At 51.4% G+C, this 20,200-nt stretch overlaps 1 long non-coding RNA gene across 1 annotated transcript in view; it reads right to left on the bottom strand.

The window, feature by feature from the left end:
- The window catches only part of LOC117033219 (uncharacterized), a 308,771-nt gene that overhangs the window by 287,509 nt on the left and 1,062 nt on the right, over positions 1–20,200 (bottom strand). The gene's annotated exons all lie outside the window — the stretch shown is intronic.

The following is a 20,200-nucleotide window of genomic DNA, read 5'->3' as shown; positions in this document are numbered from 1 at the left end:
TCTCCACAACACGTGCCTGTACCATGAGAACTTCCGGAACTGTCCCCAGGCTCAGTGCCACTCAGTCACAGCGGGACGTGTGGACACCTGATGCCCTGCGTATGTTGTCAGTGGAACGGTTTAATGACAGACACACTCCAGGAGAGGACAGCCAGCTACCCCTGGTCACTAAGCCTTATTTTCAAAGCCTTGGGCCTGATTCGATTTCTCCAGTATCTCCAAGCTTGTCACTTCTCTGATTCGGTGTGAATCCTCTTCAGGGGACCAAACGTGCATTTGGCAGACTTCTCGGCTGTCACCATGTCCTGACATCTTGCTAGGCACTGGAGATCTGGTGCTGAGCCGTTCTCCTTCTGGACTGTGCAGCGGGTGCACATGGGGTAACATGCACAGAGGGGCGCAGGGCACCGGGATGGCGCCCCGGTTGGCGGTCTGCATGTCCATGTCCCGGGTGTGGGATTCTTATATGATGTCATCACTGAGGCGACCGGCCCGAGTGTGTGGCCCTCTCTGCATCGTTTCTTACAACCAATGTGACTCTACAATTATATATATTCTTTAGAAAGGTTAAAATATAAAAAGGGGGACCCAGATCCCCTTGCCTTCCCAACCCCCCACCTTCGAGATTCTGGCCCAGCAGGCCTGGCTGGGGCCCGGACATGGAGAGAATCACTCCCAGGGCACCTGGTGGTCAGCGGGGACGGAGGCCACACCCGAGCAGCGACCACGCAGCTTTCGTCTCTCTCCTCCACGATAGTCCCCCCACCCATCGTGGGAGTTTGAGCAGCGGTTGCCAGGACCGCCTTTAACAAAACTATGTCATGGCTGCTTCTAAGGTAAACACTCAGGTGAATGGCTCCTTCATTTTCACTGCCTGGTTTTTTCTTAAAGGATCTTCCAAACATTGTAACCACCTCACAGATCAAAACGTGGGCGAGCAGTCTCCCCACAGTGACCCTCCTGCTTATTAAGCCGCATCTAACAAGTGACACGGGCGGCATGTGTGCCGTTTCCCGGAACACGACACCAGGAATCAAAATCGCGTCTCAGGGGCCTCGGCTGGGTCCCGGCGGCTGTCACAGGCACTGCGGTGACGACGAGGGAAGCAGGCAGGGCGCTTTCAGTATCTGTACATCTCATTGCCAGAGCGGTACTTGCCTGTCAGAGTTAAGGGGTGACAAATAACTTTTTCTCTGTACTTGGCAGAGTGGTACTCAAAATCATCATGATAATAATACCTTGTCTTTAAGTACTCTCCTCCAAAGTGTTCAAAATCTTCCAGAGACTGCTTCAATGTATCTTCCCACGTCGCTGTGACAAGAGCGTAATGCTCATGGTCAAATGAATATGCCCCATTTGGTAGGGGTTAAACTAAGATTAGAGATGGGAAGTAGCTCATCAAAAGTCTGACACTTTCCTCAGTGGCCAAGCCAGGGAGAGATTCTAACCACCCACTAGAGGCTGCTTCTGTTCGGGCAATGACATCCAGCTGCCGTAACTGGCAGTTCAGGGTCTCGACCCAGTGAAACCCTCCTTGCTGCTCACGTCAGTCCGATGTGGGCCAGGCAGCCATCACAGCACGTCCTCGCACACACTGACTCAGGGACTCAGGATTTCTCCAACACATGGCACAACCAGAGTGCCTTGGAGGTTTTGCTGACCCTCCATGTCCAGCTGGCACGACCAACGGCACGGAGGATGGAGGATGGCCGTACCGTTTTCAGGCAAGGCCTGGGGGCAATGCCACCCACTACTGCCCGCCTTGGCCAGATCTCAGCACGTGGCAAAAGGTTCTCCGAAATGTGGACCAGGCACAAACACTGTGCCTCGGAACGGAGAGCAGCGTGCAGAGGCTCTCGTCTCCATTTCCGTGCAGCCACTTCCGTCCACCTTTTCAGGAAGAATATCGAAAGAGAACAAGATAGAAATCCATCATGCCAACCGCATGGCACTTCAGAGGGTTGTGAGAAAAGAGGCCACTGTCTGCTCATTTCTGAGAAAATCCCTCACTGCTCACTCGTGTTCCCATGCCCTTTCTCTTTCTTCACAAAAGAAAGCGAGTCAGGCTGGTGCTAGTGGGGGGGGCAGGCCCACTGCTGGCCGTCCCCCCATGGTCACAACCACGCCCTGTGGGCAGGACACGCAGGCGGAGCCGGACTCCGGAAGGTCTGCACAGCAGCCGATTGGGGAGTGGAACCCGAGGGGTGATGGGCCGCCAGCGGTGAGCGTACTGGGTTTTCCTTCTTCGTCCCTCAGCTTTGTCCTGAAAGCAGACCCACTAGGTGAGCAGGACGGAATAACTCAGAGAATCCCCTGCTTTCAGGCCTGAGAACGTGGAAAGGGGCCTGTCAGAGCGAGAGTGTTGGGGGCATTCCCGGGACCCCTCCCTCTTTTTCTGTCCTGGCCTTGCTCCGAGGGCAGCTCCTATCATGGAGCTGCAGCCACTGCTGTGTCGTAAGCTCCTAAAAGGCCGAGAAAAATCTGTCTGCGGTGGGGACCTGGGAAAGGGGGACCCAGTGCTCCAGAGAATTTGGGGAATCCTGCTTATTTTTTTCCTTTTTTTGTCCTGTTGCTTTGCCCTATAAACCACCGTAGTCATGTGAAACTGCAATATGGTACATGAGGGAGCGGGGGACCTAAGATTGTGAGCAAAACCAGAACTTTCTAGCCAAAGGACCAGGGAAAGGAAGCCAGAGAGGTCAAAGAGAAGCCCCGCTGATGGTGAGCTGACAGGAGTCCTAGCTCCGGGGGGGGGGGGGGGGGGGTGGTGAGGGGGGCTGTCCCAGGCTCTGCAGGTGTTCACCAGCATCCCTGCCTCTCCCCACCAGATTCCAGTCACTCCACAGTCAGGACAACCTAAGTTGTCATCACATGTCCTCTATCAGGGAAAATCCCCTCTGGTTGAGAAACACTGATTTAAACAGAACTTAGCACCTCACAACATAATATTCAATGTACTCAGGACACAACCAAAAATGATTATAATCCACATACTAAAACCAAGAAAATCTGACCAATTCTCAAAGGTGAAGACAATCGACCCATGCCAACTTTGCGACAACAGATGCTTTAAATCAACGACGAAGACTTTAGAGCATAGATGCAACCATGCTCAATGAGGTAAAGGTGAACACTCTAGAAACAAAGGGCGAAACAGACGTCTCAGCAGAGAAGTAGAAACTATCAAAAAGAACCAAATAAAAACTTTAGAACTAGAAAACAAAATGTCAGGCATAAAACAAAAAATCCTAAGGAAGCTTCAAGAGTACAATGCAAATAACAAAAAAGATCAGGGAACCTGAAGATCAACACCGATTATTTCATCAAAAGAACAGATAGAGAAAAAAAAATGAGGGGAAAAAAAGGACAGAAACCTATGGTACAGAAACGTATGGGACAATATCAACCTCCTGACAAAGAAAACTCGCAGAAAATTTCACTGGCAAATTCCACCAAATACTTAAGGGAGAAATAAAACCAATTGTACACACTGCTTCCTGAAAAGGCAACACTTTACAACTCATTTTATGAGTCCAGCATTCCTCTGTGGCCAACACCAGACAAAGATATTACAATAAAAGAAAAGAATGGACCCACATCTCTCATGAACATAGATGCAAAAATCCCCAACAGAATATTGGCGAATAGAATCGGAAGACCGACTGATATATGAAAATCAACCAATGGGATTCGCTTCATTAGCAGTCCACAGAAGAGAGATTACACAGTCACAGCTACAGACATACAGAAGGGATTCAACAGAATTCAATATCCATTCATGATCAAGTAAAAAAAATAAAAAAACTCTCAGACCAACAGGAATTCCCCAGCCTGATTCAGGGCAGCTACGAAAGAACGAAAGTTACCATCCACTCAGGGGTCAAGCCTGCGTGGTTTCTCCCTGAGACCTGCAAAAGGCAGGCAGGTGGTCCCCCACCATTTCCCTCCGGTACCACACTGCTGGTCCTGACATTCAGCCCAGTAAGGTAAGATACGGAAATAAAAGGTATACGCAACGGAAAGGCAGAGATAACTGTCGTTGTTTTGCACAGCACATGATTGTCCACCTGGTAAATTCCAAGTATTTTTTTTAAAAAAAGAAACTCCTAGAACTAGTGAGTTTGGCATGAGTAGTATTTAGCGACAGGAGAGACACACAGATCAATGGAACAGAACAGAGAGTCCAATAGTCCCACAAAATTAAACTTAATTGGTTTCTGACCAACTTTCACGTTCAAAGGATCATCTTTTCAACAAACGACGCTTGACAATTGGCGCACAACAGTGAGCCTCCTTATACGTATGAGATACTTTATGTGGTGCAGAAAAATAAACTCAAGTGGGTCACAGGCCTGAATGTACAATGTAACCCTGTAGAGATTTTAAATGATAAATAAGACAAAACCTTTTAGACGTTGGGTTGGGCAATTAGGTTTCAAACATGACACCAAAAGCATGATCTATAAAAGAGGAAAAAGTTAATAAATTAGATTTCTGCAAAATTGAAAAAAAGAAAAAAAAGCTTTTGCTCTGTAGACACTTCAGAGAATTAAAACCCAAGCCACAGACTAGGAGCAAATATTTGCAAATCACAAATCTGGCAAAATACTGACATCCAGAACATTTAAAACTTCTTTAAACTCAACAATAAGGAAACACACAACTTGACTTTTTTGAAATGGACACACATTTGAACAGATGCTTCACCAAAGAAGATGCATGGACGAAGAATATCCACGTGAAAGGACACTCAATATCATTGGTCATCAGGGAAATGCAAACTAAAGCTATAGTCAGATACGTCTGGATACCAACCAGAGTGGGTGGGATTAAAATGATCCGTGCTGGCAGGGAGGGGGGGTCACTCAGACTGCTGGTGGGGACACAGGATGGTAAAATCACCTTGGGACGCTGTTTAGCCGTTTGTCATAAAGTTAAACACACACTCACCACCACGTGGAACCCTCGAGACAGGAGTCATGCACGCTGACGATCACACGTCACCTGCTGGAAACGTTCACAGCTTTATCCTCACTCGCCACAACAAACAACCCACACCCCGTGGACAGGTGGAGTGGTAAGCGGTAGCACGGCCACGCAGGGGCGTGCTTCCACACGCACGACACGGCGGGCCTCACGCGTACCCTGCGATGTGGAAGACGCCGGGGTGAGGCGGCCCAGTGTGGGAGTCCGGGAAAGGCCACGTGTGGGCAGAGGGCGCTGTGCAGGGCTTCTGAGCACAGGGGCAGTGCGAGGACCCCCGGGGGAGGACGGCTTCTGCCTCTTGAGTGTGGTGCTGGGTACACAACTATGCATTTGTCAGAAACTCCGAGACTGTCCACTATGGAAAGTGCATGCACGCATGAAACCTAGACTTTTTAAAGAAGAAAACACATTTTAAGATGCCCACAGATGGGCAGCAATATATTGGCTAAAGAAGTCCAAAGAGAGGACATCCTGGGCATTCAAATGGTCGTGGAGGGGCTCTCGGATGGGTGGAACTTGGGGCCCTACAAGATGGGGCAGGTGGAGGGGAGAAGTCTGTGTGAGGGCGGGCCAGCATGAGACAGGTCCTGACTGAGCAGTGGCTGGGGGGGAAGTGGACACGTGGACACGTGGAGCTGAGGCCGGCTTTAGGCAGGACTGGAAGGCAGGAAGGGGGGGCTCTCACCTGACCGCTGTGCCCAGCAGTCAGTTCTCTTCTCCCGGCAAACTTCAGCTGAAGCCATGGCGTGCTGCCCTCACCGCAGGGGGCTCCACACGCTGTCTTCCCATGACCGAGGGGCACTTGGGGAAAGATTCAGCGGTAGATGCAACATTCGGAAAAGTCTCCTGACCAATACATTGTCCACTGTGTGCTGAGCTAACATCGCCTCCTTCAGAGGAGGCCCCATTCTCTATTCCCACCTGCAGCCCAGATTCTGGGAACGCAGCCGAGGGCCTGGCCCTGGGGCCCCAGCCATCCCTCCGCCGTGCTCTGCAGTCATAGGCTCGGCCCTGGGAAGGGCCTTAAGTAGGAGAAGCATCTGTCTGAACAGCATTCCTACCTTCTGGAAAACTGGGCCTGAGTATATTGTGTACCCTGTCGCTCCAAGTCCGCTCTAGAAGAATTTAGTTACGAGAACAAGTTCATTTTTGCAAATGAATCTATTTTTCTTTTGCATTTTCTTTTTTCCCTATGTTGTCATCTGAAGACTAAATTTCTAGTCTGAACGGTAAACATAAGCATGTGTCATTATTCCTCTTAGCAATGGGCCCTTCCTGCACAGAGAACAGACATAACAGGTGAGGAAAAGAGAACAAAGAGAACCCAGCCACACTTGGACCCAGGAGGGCAACCCCAGCCCCAGGACATGCGCTGTCACAGGTGGGTGTTCAGGTCTGAGCTGCAAGTGAAGGGCCATGCTCAGCCCTCGACCGGGTGGGAGGGAGGTGCTAGTGCAGCGTCAGGTTAGGGGTGCAGAGGCAGGCCTGTCCCAGGCTCGTCTCATGCTGCCGACTGGATGCAACGAGGCCCCAGCCCGGCCCACCAGTCCTCACGAGCAAACAGCTAAGTGTACAGACACCTGTGACCAAATCCACATCTGTGATACAATCAAGGTGTGGCACCTGCCTAAGTCACACAGGCTTCACGTGGCTGATCCCACATCCTGACGACTGAAGGGACTTGGTTACAGTGGTCAGCGGGAGGGAAGGGTCTGGGTAACCGGCATCGGAAGGAACTACCCCAAGAACCTCCCAGATGCCCACCTTGCAGGACAGGGGAGGAGGACACAGTTTATGCCCCAGAGTGTGGAAAAGTCCCATGTGCACGCGGCCCTTCTCTGCTCCTCAGTCCCAATCACCCTACCGCGTACTATGACTTGTTCTATAAGCCACCTGTAGATGGGACAGAAATAAAAGACAGAAAAACAAGGAGAGGTGGGGAGGTGTCAGCCTTCCCCAGAAGCTCAAAATAACTGATAATTTGCAGGGAAAGACCCGACTTTTCTGCCAGGTGCCAACGTATTTGAAGGCATTTCCAGGAGTGTGGCATATTTCACCAGCTCATGGAAGCTTTACTCACCTCTGCTCTTCCCTCAGCAAGATCTCCACTCTGCATGGTGTCCCTTTGTGAAGAAAACTATTACTGGCCTCTGGGGATAGGAAGTGCCAGACAAAATGACCTCACATTAACAGGAAAATACCACCAACCCTCACCAATGTGTCTTGGAATTCAGCCCACCTCTGACTACACACACACAGGTCTTACTTTAGAACATTTCGACGTTATTTCTTAATAGCAATTTCCTTTGGCTTAAGCACCCTTACCCCTGTCTGCTGTCAGACGACCAGACACGCCCCACACACACATGCACGTGCGCGCACGCACACGCACGCACTGTCCCCGCCTCGGGGCACCTTTCCGATGACCAGCGGGCTCAGTGCCAGCTGGAACGTGACGGATCTCAGGAAAAAGCAGGCGGCAAACCCCTCGGGTGGGATGGGCCGCGGGAACGAAGGACTAAGCCCTTCCACCCAACAGACGCCTCGACGCCAGGCGATGCCATCTGAGCGTCCTTGAAGCACACGAGTCTCACTTATGGTTGCTGGCAGCTTAAGTGGCCTGCAGCTTAATTTGTGGCAGGAAGTGAGCCGGACGCCACTGTAATCTCCAGAGTCCACTCTGCGTGTCCAGGCTCTATTCTCTGGCTGGTTCCAAGGCAGCAAAGAAGCATTGTTTTGCTTTTATAACAAGAAAAAAATTAGTTTACACAGAAGGAAAGAAATAAATTCGACTTCTGTCTTCCTTGCAGAAGGAAGGTCCAGGGAAAGGTGCTCTTCACACAGGAGAACCATTCACATTATGCAGGTTCTGTGGCGGTAAATGTAAAAGCGGGCGTGGTTCCGTGAGCAGGATGTCTATGGGGCGGGGCTCAGCGGACCGGTCATCTCACGAGCGCCGACCTGGCTGCCTTGTACGAGTTCCTGATTTCAGTAAATTAGAGGGCAGACAGATGAACAGACGTAGAAGTGACGTTTTATTGAACTTAATTTACTTGCTTTTTCTGAGTCTTGGCCATAATCACCAATGTCAATTACCAGTGTTTTGCAGATGGGAGCAGGAGGTGCTAGGATGAAATTCTGACTAATGAAGACTGAATTCTGATGCATTTTTATTATTACAGAAGTAACTGGGGTGAGTATCTTCTTGGGAGAGAAGGTCCCAGGTCCACATGCAGATGGGTCTATTCTCTGATGTCTCTTTCCCCAGCCCTTTGCTTCCTCTTCCATTCCGCCCTTCACCAACTTCCCCTCTGATCCTAAGAATGCACACGACTAAGCCATTTACCCAGAAGGAGCGCCACAGCCCCCTGAACAGGTGTGATAACGTGCTGTAACGTTCCCTGGTCGGAGCTCCTGTGCCCGTCTGTCGTCTGTCACAGACACATCAGCTGGACATCCCGCTGGACATCGCCACGCTCAGATCCCGTCACCACCCTCCATTCCTCTGCTGCATCTCGCAGCTCCGACCACCGAACCCCCGTTTTCTCCCAAACACATGCCTCCGTTATCTCCAGCTCCACATTTTCCCCAGATGCCCCTGTCTGCCTCTCTGCCAAGGGACATCACTCACCTTGTTTGAAACCCTTGATACATTATTTCTATTTTAATTCTACCTGGGATTACACTACCTGTTCACCGGTCTGTCTCTGCCACTGAGTGTCAGAGAAAAAACTGCTGGAAAGTAAAGTGAAAAAACAACAGATTTTATTCAGGAGTAAAAGAGGAGGAAAGAGCCATTGGGACAGATGCAGGCTCAGCCCTGAACACAGCGGGCAGGTGGAACGCATACCCGGAGAGCAGTGGGGTCAGCGCGTGGAAAACCAGAGGGGGCGCAGCAGAGGTCAGGGCACTTGGGTAAAGAACCCAGCAGGGGGTTGCTGAGAGCAGGCCAGACACCACCTGGGGCAAGGGTGGGGGTGAGGAGCTCACTCAGACAGGAAGGGCGGTGGGACATGGGGGATGCAGGATTCGGACTAAACCAACTTAGCAGGATTCTTGCTCAAACTGGACACTGCAGAGATGAAGACGAGAGCCCCAAAGCGGAGATCTCATTGACAAGCTCACGGGAGGCTGTGTAGACTCTGGTGAGGAGAGAATCCCTGACACAAGGCTGTGAGCTCGCTAAGGTCAGGGGCTGTCACACTCTTCTGTGCCGCCCGCCCCCAGGCCTGGCCCAGAGCCTGCACAGGCGCCTGCCCCCCACATGAGTCTATGAGAGCAGGCTGGGAGCGGTCAGTGCTGCTGCTTTGTCCCTCGGCCTCATGGCTCTGTTTAGTCTCCCCGGTGAGCAGGACCTGAGCACCCACTTCCTCTCGGACCCAAGGCAGCTCTTCTCAGAGTGACGCCTGTGCTGCTCGAGGTGAATGTTAGCACCTCGGGGATGCTAACAAGGGTGGGGGTGCAGAGACAGAGTGGAGGGGCCCCATGCAGGAGAACGGAGGGGAACAGAACAACTGAGGCAAAGGAAGTCGTGTCTAAACATGCCCCCTGCCCCGGGATGGAGGCAGGTACTCGGCGCGAATCCCTATGCCAACCAGTATGTAGAACGACTAAGCAGAGATCAAAGCGAACCCAGCACAGTGGAAACTGGAGACAGAGCGCAGGGTGGTTTCAATCCGGACATGAATTCTGCTCCAGGTGCCAGGGGGCCACTACACACCGGACTTCCTAGGAACCCACCCAACTGTTCATGACACGCAATATAAAAAGCTCCAGGTGGCTGTTCTGCGAGAGTTGTGGGCAGGAGAGACCCACAGCAGCTATGGGTAATCACAGGCCTTCATCAGGATAACCTGGAGAGTACCCGGCAGTGACCCTCCCAGCCCATGGGCTGCGTGTCCCAACGGGCTTCCCCGCCCATCTGACGGCAACAACGGCAGCAGGAAGGGCAATAACAACAACGCAGCTCACCCTTGAACAACACAGGTTTGAACAGCATGGGTCCACTTAACACGCAAATCTTTTTCAATAACCACCGACACTGTTTTCGATCCACAGCTGGGAGCTGGGAGTCAGTCCTCAGACATGGAGGGCCGACTGTATACACTCATCTATGCAACAGTACACAGGGGACGTAAGCATCCGTGGATTTTGGTGTCTACAGGGGATCCTGGCACCGATCCCCTGTGGATGTTGAGGGAAAACTTCAGTTTTTGAGGTGATAAAAATTATACACAGATTGGAATTTCTGGGCAAGATGGCGAAGTAAACACTGTGCTCACCTCCTCCCACGACCACAGCAATTACAACTAAACCAAGAACAACCATCACTGAGAATCATTTGAAGTCTTGCTGAACCAAAGCCCTACAACTATGGACACACAGGAGAAGCCACCTCCAGGCTGGGAGGAGGGGCAGAGACGCACAACGGGCTGGTCCCACACCCACGTGGGACCATTAAAAGTCAGGAGGGATATCTCGGCTGTGGAGGTCCCCCCTCTCCCCCACACCCCGAGAGGAGCGAGCGGTCCCAGCCCCCCCAGCCCAGGGTTCCAGTGCCGGGGAGAGAAGTCCCCATAACTTCTGGCTGTGAAAACCAGCAGAGACTGTGACTAACACGAGGGCAGCTGGGGCCCCAGGCGCTCCTCCTAACAGGCCCGCGCTCGGACTCACCTGCTGACGGACTCACTCGCTCTGGGCTCCAGCGCTGGGGCAGCAGCTCGAAATAGGCCAGGAACATACGGGGAGGAACTGAGTTGTCTGCCTTCAGGGTGACGGCTGGAGGGGCAGCTTCCTCCTGGTCGGAGGAGCGGGCAGGAGCCATGGTCTCTCTGTTGAGCCCTCGGCCTCCCTACGCGCAGACGCAGCACGCACGCAGACGTCACACCTGAGTCTCCATCACACTGGCTATCACCTTGCACCTGCCCCGCCCCAACTCCCTGAGACCACGCCCTGCCCAGCTTTCGGGCACACCCAGGCCGCTTCCAGTGGCTTTTCCTTACAAATGGCCTGTCTTGGCTCATGCTGCAGACTTTCCTAAAATCTCTCAAAGGTTCACAAACCCGAACAAGCAGCATCTGGCTTTGGTGTGTCCCGTACTTCTCGCTGAGCTGCCCCAGGCCCGGCACTGGCAGTAGCCGAGCTCAGTCCGAACATTAGCCTCTCCCAGGCATCTCCAAGCACAGCAAGAGTGGTGGCCATCTGTGCATTGCTTTGTGGTCATACCAGGTGGCACAAGGCAGGGCACAGGATGTGGCTGACCTTGGCCTGCAGCAGGTCCCCTCCCAGGAGACCCCACGACTGGCAAGCCCAGTGGCCAGGTTTGGACTGGGCCAGAGCATCACCCAGACACCTCTGGGGACAAAACACACAAAAGACACACAGGGCAGGCACCAGAGCCTGGCTAAAGTGAATCCTGCTCCATAGGGTCAGCCCCTGCACCACAGCTCCTCCACTGTAGTCACGGCCAGTCCTCACAGCCAGTTAGCCTGAGGGTCAGTCCCTCCCATTGATGTGCAAACAGCAACCAAGGCTCAACTACAACAGGAGGGCACACACATCCCATGAGGGACACGCCTGGAGTACCCAGAATTGGTGACCAGAGAGACTGCACCACTGGGTCCCACAGCACTACTACATAAGGTCACTCTACTAAGGCTGGAAGACATAGCAGCTCTTCCTAATACATAGAAATAAACACAGGGAGGCAGCCAGAATGGGGAGACAAAGAAACATGTCCCAAATGAAAGAACAGAACAAAGTTCCAGGAAAAGAACTAAGCAAAATGGAGACAACCTACCAGATGCAGAGTTTAAAACACTGGTTATAAGGATGCTCAGTGATCTCAGGGAGAACTTCAACAAAGAGGTAGCAAATATGAAAATGGAGGAAGAAAACATGAAAAAGAACCAGTCAGAAATGAAGACTACAATAACTGAAATGAAGAGTACACTAGAAGGAATCAACAGCAGACTAGATGAAGCAGAGGATCGAATCAGCAATTAGGAAGGTAAAATAGCAGAAAACACCCAATCCAAACAGCAAAAAGAAAAAGACATTTTGAAAAAGGATAGCTTAAAGGGCTTCTGGGAGAACATCAAGCATACCAACATTCATATCATAGGGGTACCAGAAGGAGAGGAGAGAGGGGAAGGAATTGGAAACCTATTTGAAGGAATAATGACAGAAGACTTCCCTAACCTGGCGAAGGAAATGGACATACAAGCCCAGGAAGCACGGAGAGTCCCAAACCAGATGAACCCAAAGAGGCCAACACCAAGACACGTCATAGTTAAAATGGCAAAGGTTAGAGACAAAGAGAGGATCCTAAAAGCAGCAAGAAAAAGTTACCTACAACATAAGATTGTCACTGTTTTCTCAACAGAAATTTTGCAGGTCAGATGGGATTGGCAGGGAATATTCCAAGTGATGAAAAGCAAGGACCTGTAACCAAGACTACTCTACCCAGCAAAGCTATCATTTAGAATCTAAGGACAGATAAAGAGATTCCCAGACAAGAAAAAGCTGAAGGAGTTCCTCACCACCAAACCAGTATTACAAGGAATGTTAGAGGGATTTCTTTAAGATGGAAAGAAAAAAAAAAAGGTCAAAAATTTGAATAATGTAATAAAATAGCTACAAATCTATCAACAATTACTTTCAATGTAAATGGATTAAATGTGCCAATCAAAAGTCATAGAAGGGTTGAATGGATAAGAAAACAAGATCCTTACATATGCTGCCTACAAGAGACTCACTTCAGATTGAAAAACACACACAGACTGAAAGTAATGGGATGGAAAAAGATATTTCATGAAAAGGGAAACAAATAAACAAACAAACAAAAAGCTGGGTAGCAATACTTATACCAGACAAAATAGGCTTTAAAACAAAGGCAATAACATGAGACAAAGAAGAATCCAGTAATCCCCCTTCTGGGTGTTTATCCAAAGAAACCCAAAACACTACTTTGAGGGGACATGTGCATCCATATGTTCATTGCAGCATTGTTTACAATGGCCAAGATGTGGAGGCAGCCTGGGTGTCCACTGATGGAAGAATGGATAGAGGAGGTGGTATATTATACAATGGAATATTGCTCGGCCAGGGAAGGGCATGGGTTCTTGCCATCTGCGGCAGCATGGATGGACCTGGAGGGTGTTGTGCTGAGTAGAGTGTCAGACAGAGAAAGACAGAGGCAATGTGATTTTATTTATATGTGGAATCTAAAGAACAAAATAAACAAACACATAACAACAAAAAATTATACACAGATTTTCGACTTTGAGGAAGGTCGGCATTGTTCACGGGTCAACTGCTCTGTATGGTGGTAACTTGTGAAACAGCTGCTATTTCTGGAGGTTCTGCAGTGGGAAAGGCACGATATTCTTGTCATAAATTATAAGACTAAACCTGAGAACACAATTATGTAAGTAGGTACTATTATACCTACTTTACAAATGAAGAAACTGAGGCACACAGAAGAATTGCCGCTGAGACGCCGATAGTAAGTGGCAGAGATAAACCCCGATCCCGGGTCTGACTCTGGACCGCAGCCCTGAGAGGCCTGTCTGAACAGCAGACTCCCACATGACCCTGACTGGTGGACCCAGCAAATTGCATCCTCCCCATGCCAATGAAGGAACACGCTTAGATGAGTCACATGGCGAGGACATGGAGTATGTGACCCAAAGCCCACTTTGAGCTCCTAATCCAGTTCTCTTCCCCAGCATCCCCTCTCGTGGCATGGGCTCCGGGCACATTTGGCCTGCAGAGGACCACACAGAGGACTGCCGCTTTCTGAACTGACATGTGTCTTATGCGTAAGGAGCAGGAAGGCTTAAAGGTCAAGATTTGGAAAATGGCAAATGGGTATCAAATGGAACATCTCCTCTTTGAAGGTTGGTCTGTCAGCTACTTTGGCCACTGGCTGGGGACACAATCTGAAGGACAGGGTCAAAGAGCCTGACGGAGGGCCTCAGGCACACTGGAGGGTGCCCTGCTGCCTGACCGCCAGCCACACCTCGCTGCGTGATGATTTCAGAGGTGATTTAACTGGCCAGCCTCCGTCCACATCCTGACCGGGTGGCTGCTCTCCAGTAACCCACGACAGATCCCACCTGTACTGCAAAATGTCATTTCTGGAGCCACAACTCGCTCTTGGCCCTGTTGGATTTTTAAGCACTTTCGGTCTGTTCCCTTATAAGACTACTCCAAAAAGCTGACGTTCAAATGATGGTGCAACTCACCTTACTCTCTCTCCAGTTCAATCACACTAGACATGTTGACTACTTCAAGAGGAGCACGCACTAACAGCTGTTAAAAAGGTTGCCTGCAGGTCACATGGATTTACCCCCACAGCAGGATGACGACGTGGCCCGACTGTCATGAAGACAGCAGCTGCACCCCCATAAGCCCCCACTGTTCCCCTTGAGATGGGTCTGCACTGACTTCTGCGCATGGATGTCCATCAGGTTCTTGCAGGACTGGTAAGCTCGTCCTAACTCCCAGGGCCTGGGCTCCAAGGTCAGCCCTGGAACCTTCCTGATGGTGCAGGGGTGGAGGAGCCGGAGACCCACGGGCTCTCTTCTCTCGCTTCCTCTCCAGGGTCTCTGGGAGGATACGGGGCTCCCAGACCCAGGTTCTGCACCTCAGATGTGAATGCCCTCACTGACATCCCTCCTCTACTGTTTTAAACAAACACTAAACTGGGTGCTCTTCCGCGGCAGGGCAGGTTTTACTGGCTTTATATCCATAGTAGTTAGCATAGCACCTACAGCCCAATATGTGTTTGAAGGAATGGTTTCAAGTGCTACGCGGCCATGATGCCTTGTGACAGGTCACACACACTCAGCCCTGAACACCTGCCATAGATCCAGCCATAAGAATAAGTCTAGGGCCGGGCCGGTGGCTCAGGAGGTTGGAATTCCGTGCTCCTAATGCCAAAGGCTGCCGGTTCGATTCCCACATGGGCCAGTGGGCTCTCAACCACAGGCTGCCGGTTTGATTCCTCGAGTCCCGCAAGGGATGGTGGGCAGCGCCCCCTGCAACTAAGACTGAACACGGCACCTTGAGCTGAGCTGCCGCTGAGCTCCCGGATGGCTCAGTTGGTTGGAGCGCATCCTCTCAACCACAAGGTTGCTGGTTCAACTCCCACAAGGGATGGTGGGCTGCGCTCCCTGGCACTGACAACAGCAACTGGACCTGGAACTGAGCTGTACCCTCCACAACTTAGACTGAAAGGACAACAACTTGACTTGGAAAAAGGCCTGGAAGTACACACTGTTCCCCAATAAAGTCCTGTTCCCCTTCCCCAATAAAAAAAAATCTTAAAAAAAAAAAAGTAAGTCTAACTGCTGTCATTGTTTAACAGTATTCTCTTGAAATTTAATAGTCTTGTATAAGACGCAGATCCTCTTTGGATTAAGTCGATTTATTCACTTACAGCAACATTGGCTAGAGGTCCATGGAGCGAGCACTAGATTCAGAGAATTCAAAGGTGAACGTAAGTGCCGACATGAAGGAAAAAGAAAGGTCTCACATAAGCAACCTGACTTTACACCTAAAGAAACTAAAAAAGAAGAACAAACTGAGCCCAACGTTAGCAGAATGAAGGAAACAATGAAGATTAGAGCAGAAATAAATGAAATAGAAACCAGAAAAATACTAGAAAAGATCAATGAAACTAAGAGTTGGTTTATTGAAAAGATAAATTAAATTGACAAACCTTTAGCTAGGCTAACCAAGAAAAGAGAAGACTCCAACAAATAGAATCACACATGAGAAAGGAGACATCTCCACTGATGCCAGAGGACTACATGGCACTACAATTAAGAGCATTCCAACAAATTCAGTAACCTAAAAGAAACAGATAAACTACTAGAAACACACAATCTACCAAGATAGAATTACGGAAAAAATAGAAAATATGGACAGCCAAGTAAGAATACCGACTCAATAATCAAACACTGCAACAAAAAACAGCTCAGGACCAGATGGTTTCACTGGTGAATTCTACCAAACAAATATGAATTATCACCAACCCTTCTCAAACTCTTCCAAAAGCTGAGCAGGAAGGAGCACCCCCAAACACATATGAGGCCAACATCACCCTGACAGCGAAGCCAGACACGGACACCACAAGAAAAGAAAATGACGGACTGAAAGTCCTGATGAATATAGATGTAAAACTCCTCAACAAAATACTAGCAAACCAAATTCTACAGCACATTAAAAGGATCGTACACCATGATCACCTGGGGTTTTCCCCTGGATGCAAGCATGGTTCAACCTCTGCAATCAATAACTGTGATACCCCACATTAACAGAATAGAAGATAAAAATCATGATTATCTCAACAGACGGAGAAGAAGCATCTGACAAGAGTCAACACCCTTTCATGATAAAACTCTCAACAAATTAGGCACGTCATTAACACATCACAACACAGTCAGTAAGTTCTAGAGACGACAGCCAGCACAGAGCCGCAGCTGACAGTTACACACGGTGGCCTTAGAGTTGGCTCTGAGGTAAGTGGTCTCACCACACGCACATAATAATACCAAGGGCAGGAGGAAACTGGGAGGAAACGGTCATTTATGGCCTTGACGGGAGGGGTAATGGTTTCACGGTGCACACTCCCCCCCAAACCCACCGAGCTGTGTACCTTTAAAATGTACACTTTTTACACGGCAAAGAAAGGTGCGCATAAACCAAGTTGTCTTCTTCCATGTTTTGGTCTCAAACCTCTGAGTATCGGCCAAGAAGTGAGCTAATTATTTTAAATTTGACAAATTAGAAATGAGATACAAGTCCAAATCCACTGGACTCAGGCAGCCCCACACACAGCCCTGCACAGCTTGTGCCACACGCAGACTCTCGGGCAGCATGAGCCCTCGTCCTGGTGCAGGGAGGAGGGGGCCTGGCTGTCCGGCTAGTCAGCTCTGCGTCCCCTGCCACCCCTGTCCCTCCCCAGGGTAATATGAGGGGCTGGGCACCATGAGCTCCCACGTGCCCGCCAGTCAAGAACCTGTGTGTATGGGTTGCAGAGGGTCCCTCCTGGGAGAAACGCGATGGGGTGTGGGCAGTACAGAGGAGTTGAGCACACACAACGCTGAGAACACAGCAGGAAATCAGGAGGAAGCTGCCTCTGTCCACCCACCACACTGGCTATGAGTCAGAGCTGTCAGTTCTCAGCCCCAGGGGACCCGCGGACCGAGGCAGCTCAGAGCCCACGTCTGCCCACATGCACACACCACAGGGCGCCCGCATGTAACACACACACCTCACAGGGCGCCCACGTGTAACACACACATCACAGTGCTCCTGAGTGTAACACACACATCACAGGATGTCTGCAGGTAACAGACACACACCACAGGGCGCCTGAGTGTAACACATATGTCACAGGATGTCTGCATGTAACAGACACGCCAGAGTGCCCGTATGTAACACACATTACAGGGCACCCGCGTGTACCATGCACACATCACAGGGCGTTGTGCTCCCACCAGGTACCACCTGCCTCCCTCCAGCACACACGTTAATTTCTCTGCTGTCTTCAGCCTCCGGGACTGAATCCACCTGCTCTTCCACAGCAGGCTCGCCCAAGAGAGAGCTCCCAGCTCCCAGGTCTCGGCCCCTCCCCTTCTGTGTTCTGGAGGAGCCCTAGGGAAGGGTGCTCAGGCTCGGGGTACCCCGAGGCCCACGCGGGGATGTGTGTGTGTCATGTGCCTGGGAACTGTTAAGAGGCAAGGCTGTGGGAAACGCGGGCGGTGGGGAGGGTGTGGTGGCCGCCAGGCTGCATTCCAGACTCTGCCTGGACCTTCCCCAGTGGGACTTGGCAGGTCTGTGAGTCTCAGGGCCCTGCCCCCTCCTCAACTGCCAAGTGAGAAAACTGGCCCCTCCCTGGGCACCAGAAGCTGGAGAAGAGCCGGTGCTGCAGCTCGGCCAGCGTCGTGCCCCCGGGTGGGGACCAGAGCCCAGCATGCGCAGCCCCTCCAAAGGGTCCCCTCGCTGTGACCTAACTGGATGCCTCTCCTCTCAGGAGCCCTCACGGTGACAACCGTCTGGACGGACACACTCTGTGTCCAACAAGACGCCTTCCTGTGAGGAGCCCGGCGCACTGGGCCGCAGCCCGCAGCTCTCAGCTGGTGTCAGGAGGGTGGAGGTAGGTTTGCCTGCCTGCCCGCTGCGCTGCTGGGGGCAGCTGCAAAGGTGTCCGGAGCTACAGCACTGGGCATCCTGCCGCACGCCACCCGGTCCCCAGGGCTGAGGGCCTTCCCAGGGTGGTCCCCGGGGGTCCGCCAGCTCCAGAGGCAGCACGGAGTGAGACCGTGCACGTGCTACAGCACCAACGCTACTGAGAAAAATGTCTCCTGTGTTAACTTCTTAGAATTAAGAGAGAAAACTGGTAACACCGCCTACATTGGGTTTCTAATTCCATTCATTTCACTCGTACTTTCCCCTCCTGTTCGTGGTGACACTTGGGTCCCTGAGTCCAGGCGTGAGCTGTGCATGGTAATTCTAAGGTGGGTTCAGTGACCTGTGTCCTCAAAGAGCTTGTGGCCATATGTCAAAACCACAGGAAAGGAAGGAAGAGACCAACTCCCAAAAAGAGGGCCATGTAGGACATCAGGGGAGAAAGGGCGTGTCGCGTGGGGATGCAGGGGACGCTCCCGTGGGGCCCTGGGAGCCCAGCCTCCTGACGCTGCTAAGAGGCAGGCAGCGACATGGGGCCGTTGTCACCTAAGACGTCAACTATGACGAAGTGTGACAAACACTCCTGGCAGGCTGATCCCTGAGAGCGAAGGCTGCACTCCAACACAGAATCCCTCCCTTCGCCGGGGACCCATGGAGCTATTTTTTTTCTGGTCTCTGGTACGTAGGCGGTGACCGGCTCCTCCGGTGGGTGCCCAGGACGCCTTCGTCAGGCTCAGTGAGCCCCTCAGCCACCACGCAGCACAATTTAAACGACAGCAAATGACAATACGAAGACGATCCCCACATAACCGTTTTCCACACGCTTGTTAAGCAGTAAGACACAACAGGGCATGAATTATTGTGCGATAACTCATACCTAGAAGCAATTTTAGACACAAAAGTCGAAGGATTCATCATTATCATATATTCAGTTCTATTTTTCTTTTTCACGCTATAAAAAATCATGTCTAAAGCTCCTAAACCATCATAGCTACATCAAAAAGTGAATTGGGCTATCAACTTCGACAGTTAGAAAAAAACAGCTGCTGAGGAGGAAAAACTCTTATGAGTTCTCTACTTTAGGTTTGGGTTCTGTTACTGGGAGAGGATGATAAATATCCTGTTTCTTATTAAAGCAAAAAAAAAAAAAAAAAACCCAGCAGAGAAGGAAGCTGCCAGTAAAAGGCCTGCGAGGGCCTGTGTGCCTCGGGGCCTGACCTCTGGAGCTGTGGGTGCCTGGGCATGAAGGAGCTGAGGTGGCGCTACCTGAGGCACTGGTACAAACAAACAGCCTCGCGCCCCTGTTCTGGGCCACTGCCGACCCTGGTCACCCTGGCTCTGAGGCCAGGCTCATCTCGCAGGAAGGAGCTCCTACTGTGTGCTGAGGACTCTGCCATCAAAGAGAACGCCCCAATCCGTCCCGTGGTGCAGCTGCCTTTCCAGACGAGGGATGTCAGCGAGCAGAGGTGCATCTCAACGCCCTTGGAGGGCAGGTACCACAGGACAGAACAGCCAGCACGGCATCGACACCACGGACCCCACTGCACCGCCGTCCCGCTGTCCAGGTGGGACGTGGGCACTCACTAACCGCCAGGATCTTGGGTGCACCCCGATGTCCAGGCCCCCCACCGCTGCCGCACAAACCTGGTGGTCACCTCATTGAGGCTAAGTGACGCCTGAGCCCTCAGCCCCAGAATGAGGGGCTGCTGCTGTACCCGGCCTCAGCCCTCCCCACGTAGCCAGCGGTCGGCACACAAGGCGCAGCCAGGCCCTGCGTGGCCTTTGTCACGTCTCAGGACACAAGCAAGGACATGTGTCCTGTGTACATGGCAGCTGGATGAGCCGCTGCAACCAGGGGCTTTCACGCTGGTGTTGGTGGGGGTGACGGGCTCAGTCCTGCTCCTGTTCCGGTAGCCTGGCTGCACGTGGTACCTCCTGTCCCCCTAATTGAGAAGGTCAGGGACAAAGGGACAGCAGTGACGGCTTGGTACCCCCACGGGTTGCCCACTGTCCC

This window comes from Rhinolophus ferrumequinum, chromosome 13 (genome assembly GCF_004115265.2).
Source record: "Rhinolophus ferrumequinum isolate MPI-CBG mRhiFer1 chromosome 13, mRhiFer1_v1.p, whole genome shotgun sequence".
In the NCBI taxonomy this organism is placed as follows: domain Eukaryota; kingdom Metazoa; phylum Chordata; class Mammalia; order Chiroptera; family Rhinolophidae; genus Rhinolophus; species Rhinolophus ferrumequinum.
Note: the sequence above shows the minus strand (reverse complement) of the source record. Positions and strands in the feature narration are given on the sequence as shown.